This window comes from Rhagoletis zephyria, unplaced genomic scaffold (genome assembly GCF_001687245.7).
Source record: "Rhagoletis zephyria isolate East Lansing unplaced genomic scaffold, Rhagoletis_zephyria_1.1 Rzeph_scaffold_00137, whole genome shotgun sequence".
NCBI classification, from domain to species: Eukaryota; Metazoa; Arthropoda; class Insecta; order Diptera; family Tephritidae; genus Rhagoletis; species Rhagoletis zephyria.
This window is the reverse complement of record NW_016157221.1, coordinates 363,472-369,471: the sequence shown is the minus strand read 5'-3', so window position 1 is coordinate 369,471 and position 6,000 is coordinate 363,472. Positions and strand designations below refer to the sequence as shown.

Below are 6,000 nucleotides of genomic sequence, written 5' to 3'. Positions count from 1 at the left end.
CATCTTTAACCGTTAATTTTTTCATGATTTAATGATCGGATCTAAACCAAATTACGAGACGATCCTTAAGGTACCATCTTTGCGGTAAAAAAAAATAATTATTGGAATCGGTTCACGCGGTGCAAAGTTATGCGGTGGAATAAATAAAAGAAGTAAAAATACTCCGAAGAATTGATAACCTCCCCTTTTTTGAAGCCGGTTTTAAATAGTCTGAGTTCTTTGTAAATTTTATGTAAATAAGATGCAATTGATGATACTTTAAAAAGTTTATTTATTTATTTCCTACTGTAAATAAAACTTTCATAAATGTATTTTAAAGAGCGAATTTTCAGTATTTGCTGATGATATATATTTAGAAGTATAAACCCTTTCCTCCAAAAAATATATTCCTGGGTGCGCCCCTGGCACTTAGTATTTATTATTTGTAAAAAATATATTTTTACTTTCAAAATGTTTGTAATTTTAAACTTTTCATGTGTATATTTTAAACAACTCATGTTCAAAACCAAATCTTGAACATCTTGTGCGTATACTTGAACAGATTCTGGTTGAAAAATAAACACTTTTCAGTAGTAGTTTTACATGCACTTTTTAGAGTGTACTATTTAGAGGGAAATAATCGAGAAAACAAAAAACCGAAATATGCTTTGTCATATCAATTTTGGCTTATAACCAAAACTTGATTTTTATTTCTCCAGCGCAGCTATCGCTTATTTTTCAAATTCAGCGCCGACAACCTCTTACATTTCTGTGTAATGTTTTTTGACAGACATTAGAAAGTTCTCAACATATGCTTGATCATATGGTCAGAGTTGAAACAGGCACTTTTTAGGGTTATTTATGCAGTTCAACTAGTGATGAATTTGAAAAGAAAACCTCTTTAGAAATTTATACGCAGACCTGTAGTGCTGACCCAGCTGACCCAGGAGTCATAAATGAGTATTTAAGGAGTCCTATTTCGTAGCCATTACGTTCAAAATGAGCTCATTTAAGAGTCCAATATTAGGGTGTTTCCCCTCCTCCGAAGGTCCACTTATGTATATGAGCTTAAATTCATACATCAAATGAGCCTCAATATGAGTCATACTGGACTCTTATTGGCCTCATATACGGCTTATTTTGGACTCTTTAAAACAATTTTTGGCCTCATATATGAATCATTTCAGACTCTTTTTGAGGCTCTTATCGGCTTCATAAATTACTACATTTGAGCTCTTATTTTAGGTTGCTCTTTGAGTCTTATTGAATGCACTATATTTGCAAAGGCATTCAGCAAAAGTTCCTTTAAAATAACATACACTGCCGGAACAAAGTATTGGCACCGCAAATTTTTCACAATATATGCAACAATTTTTACTATTATTCTAATATTTTTCCGCCAATTTTGTATAAAAATATGGTTCATTCTAAAACAACAAACGCAAAAATATAATTCCTAAACTTTGTGCAAAACTCGCGAAAATTCAGCAAATTTTCATCAAAATTTAACTTTTTCATCAGACTTTTTAGAATTTTTTGAGTATGCAGTTTTGTAGCCCATTAAATTCTAGTAAAAGAAATGCAAGTTCAGAGTTAGTCAAAAATCGCGTTGATTTTTGGGAACTTTTTTTGTTGAAGGTGTTTTGCATTTTTTCCATATAAAGTACTTTCGAAAAAAAAAATTTTGTGTGGAAGAGACTGCGTGAAAAAAATTGCCAAAAATCAACGGTAATTCCTAGCTACTTAAAACTTGCACTTTACTAAAATAAAATTGATTGGGCTACAAATCTGCATACTCAAAAAAGTTTGATTAAATAGCTGCAAATTTTCATGAAAATTTGCTGAATTTTCATGAAAATTTGCTGAATTTTCCCGAGTTTTGCACAAAGTTTAGAAATTATATTTTTATGTTTTTTGTTGTAGAATGAACCATATTTTTATACGAAATTAGCGGAAAAATATTAGAATGAAAATTGTTACATATATTGTGAAAAATTTGCAGTGCCAATACTTTGTTCCGGCAGTGTATGTACATATGTACATACTTACGTGCATATACACATTCCAACATGCATTCAATAATAGCAGCTGCAGCTAAATTTTGTTAATTTTTTGCTTTCTAAGTATTTTCGAATTTCTATATAGACAAGTTTAGATATAAATTTCAAATGTTTATTGTTTTCATATTGGCACAAGGTGCTGGCTCATAACTTGGATCATATATGAATCCTAAAAGATTCATATAAGGTTAAAAATTTTTTGTTTTTGAAACTCATATTTCTTACCTACCTAGCACTCGTGGCACAAAAATTACAATTATACTTATAATTACAGGTATTGTCTTCCCAGGGTGCACATATTCCGATCTGCCTTATTTGAAAAACATCATCACCCACACTAAAAGGTTTACTGCTAGGGAAAAGGGATATATACCATACATATCTGTACAAGTAATTTTTAAACCAAGCTTCTTGCAGAGGACTTAGTCAATTTGCAAAAGCCGAAAAAGTACATTCGCTCAGTAAAAAAATACTAAATTTGTATGGTTAACTTCATTTCAAACGTTTTTTCTTTTGTTTTGAAAAATTATAGAAATTAAATTGAGCGAAAAAAAGCAAAGCCAAATAAAAGTAAAAGAATCAACATTGAACTGCGTCAAAATGAAAAGAAGGGAGCACAAATTTCGATATGAAGCAAAACTCTCTGGGAAGACAATAACTGTAATTATTGTACCAAAAAAAAAAACAACAAAGCTGCTAAATAAAATTCACCAGCAAAGTTTTCAATGATTTCTCTAAAAAAAAAATATTTAAAAACTTAATTGAGTATACATAAATACCGAATACTATTATTCCATCAACAAGGTTAAAAACTACAATGCAGTGACATGATTACTATTTTTTTCTGTTGTTGTTGTTGTTGTTATTTTTGCCGCCAATGCAGTAAATGCCGTCACTATTTTCGTTTCTAATGCAGTTCGCCTTGAACGACGCTGAACAAAGCAAGAAGTACAAATAAAACTAAACATAAGAACTATGCATTTTACTGCTGGTTTACATGCTTGTTATTTTGGGTCACAGCTACGATTGACGTTGGACATGGTAAGCGAGTGGCTGGTTGTAAGTTACCGCTGTAGTATATGTTAAGTCAAAATTTTTATTGACACTATTGGCGTACTTGAAGAGGTTGATTACTTAAAGAACTTCTGATTTTTTTTTGTCGTTGTTGTTGTTGCTCTTTTATAATGCTAATAAAAAGCTATTTAAGGTATAACTTTTAATGATTTGATTAAGATATAGGAGAAGCAAATACGAGTTAATTTTGATAGTGAGTATTTTCATGCTATGTACAATTAAAGGATTGTAAAGCTATATACATATGTATATACATACCTGAGCATTCTAGATAGGCAAAGAAAATAAATAAAAAAAAAAACTCAGATTATGAAGAGCATTTAATGTGCGTAAAGATCAGTTTTTACGATCACAAAGAGTGCGATTGAGTTGACAGTACTTAGTCGCAGGTCTACCTGTGCAGCTATAAAAACTACAATTACATATGTAAATCAAATCGAGTGGGAGCAACAAGCAAAGTCACATAATACTTACAATTAGACATAAACAAAAAAGTTGCCTACTAAAATCAACCAACGGCTGCTAATATTAACCTTCAAAATTTTTACAAATACTTTTTCTACTCACTGTAAAAGATGTGACATTTTCATGGACATAATTTTACAGATTGTTTCAAAGCAGTCATAAAAGTCTCTCAGCACTTTAATGTTCATTCTGTGTGTGTAGAGGTATCCCGTATATACAAGCAGACGACAGGCCATAAAATTCACACTTAAGCAACCAGAAATTAAAGAAAGAAAATCGCATTGCGGAAAAGGGACCCATAAAACTGCTATAAAAGTGAAGTATGTATATAACCGTACAGGAATGAGACGAGTGATTTGAGGTCGTCGAAAAAGGGAAAAGGCATAGTTGACGAAGAAGAAGCGGCATCACACAAGCATTTTAAGCATGCATTGAGCTACTACTATATACATGTATAATCGTAGGAATTCGCCAGTGTGTACATAACTATTTAAATATGTATGGTAACTCTGCTTATGGTAATGCTAGCAATAACAATATGAATAAAAGTTCATCAAATTGGAATTTATAGCGTTGGTGGTAAGGTGTAAATGTGAAGAAAATGTACAGGGCAGTGAGACAAACGCATATTTACACCAATAAATATATTTATTTATAAAAAAGCAAATATACTGCCGGCAGCTACCATTATAGCAAAATATCCTGAGTTACCTCTTGTGTCCTTTACTATTTCTGATCCTAAATCTTTAACTATACTAATATATATTTTGGAAGCCGTTTTTTTGTGTTCACAAAGCTCGAGAACGACCGAACCGATTTTTTTTTTAAATTTTGGACAGCTGCCACGTACGTCCCAAAGATAGTTATATGTATACCATGTCCCCACCAAAAAGTTAACCATCTCAAATCGAACTTAACAACATCACTAACTATTGCTGTCCACACTGCGGTTTGAGGTATATAAAGGCCTGTATGCAGCTCTCAAGGAGCAAGCAAAAACTCCATATAAAATGACGTACAAGAAATGGCTAAGAAATTTACTTGAGTCAAATTTCCTTAAGGCAGTGCGCAGTTCTTAAGAAATTTACTACGCTTTCTACTACGGTTTTCTAAAGTTTTTTGTGAAAAAAGAGCACAAGGCAACCCAGGTTTGCAACAGAAATATATGCCCGTTCCATTATTTCTTGAGGAAAGAGTGAGGCAACAGGCTGTGAGGTGTCAAAAATGTCAAAATTCCTTGGACACACACGCGAAATAATGGCAAAATTTTCTTGACTGTTTTCTTGAGAGCTGCATACAGGGCTTAAAACAGTACAAATGTAGAGAACAGTGTTCGGACGAACAAAACTCGATTCAGGACTAAATCGCTGCAAAAATCGGAGCAAAAACAAATTTTCCGTACTAGATTGAATTTTTTATTTTCGTTTCTGACATTAATTGTTTGACTTAAATATTTTCTATACATGCAAAAATAAGAACGCGAGGAAATGTAAGGATAATATGTTACATACTTAGGTAATTTTTAGCATTTTCTATAGAGCAGAACATATCTAACACTTAATTTTTTAAAGAGCAATAGGATCTAAAAATTTTCTACTTTATATAAATTTCATTCTACATATATTTTTTAACAACTTAAGTAAAGTTCTGCATCCGCCAATTTCTACAGTCATACATAAAAAAATAACGAAGTTACTTTATTGAGGCATTGCTATGAAAGAGCTACTTTTCAACAGTGAGATTTGGTTAAGTTTAAATTTTTTACTGAAACCGGTGGTGAACACGCAAAAAACGGCCCCAAGAGGGGCATAACATGAATGAGAAAAAACGCAATAGATTTGACGTCAAGCGGAGTAGAGGAGTAGATTTAAAATTTTTTCAAAAACCGAATTTTTTACATTTTAACGCTAATGACCCATAGATGGCGGGAAAACACAGGGTTGTATGAGACTTTCGACGTGGTTTCGAGTTGATTAGCTTTTAACCATCTCAGTGAAATGGTTAAGTGCTGTCATTTTTATATGGCGAAACTACGCTAAATCAGGCGGGTTATCGGGATAACCAACTCATCCACCATAACTACGTGGTCAAGCTCTGGTGGGGACATGGTAATAGGCTAAAAAAATTTCGTTATGTAAAGGGGACGTGGCCCCTCCCATACAAAGAGAAATTTTTATACGTTTTATACGAAAATGTTGGACCAAAAAGTTAAACAAAAAAATAATAATAATTTTAGGCGGGACGAAGTTCGCCGGGTCTGCTAGTCTCTATTTAAAGGGTGTCTAAGAAAGTTTAAGAAGAAGATAGAACGTGTGGAGTTATTCCTATAAAAGTGCCACTGTTTTTTGAAATATTGATATTTTTTGAATTAAAACAAACATCTTTCCAGATAGTTATTATCATATTCAAATGCAATTTAGTA

At 32.4% G+C, this 6,000-nt stretch overlaps 1 protein-coding gene and 1 long non-coding RNA gene across 2 annotated transcripts in view; both read right to left on the bottom strand.

Annotated features, from left to right (window-relative positions):
• The window catches only part of LOC108381500 (uncharacterized), a 9,951-nt gene extending 4,576 nt beyond the window's left edge, over window positions 1–5,375 (bottom strand). Inside the window, exons 1-2 of the long non-coding RNA XR_001849627.1 lie at window positions 5,254–5,375; window positions 1,730–1,734 (exon numbers count right to left, since the gene is read on the bottom strand). This is a non-coding gene — a long non-coding RNA (uncharacterized LOC108381500). The remainder of the gene's footprint in view (window positions 1–1,729; window positions 1,735–5,253) is intronic.
• Window positions 1–6,000, bottom strand: part of LOC108381478 (dendritic arbor reduction protein 1-like) — a gene marked incomplete at its 5' end in the record, with an annotated part of 138,668 nt that overhangs the window by 39,664 nt on the left and 93,004 nt on the right. The gene's annotated exons all lie outside the window — the stretch shown is intronic.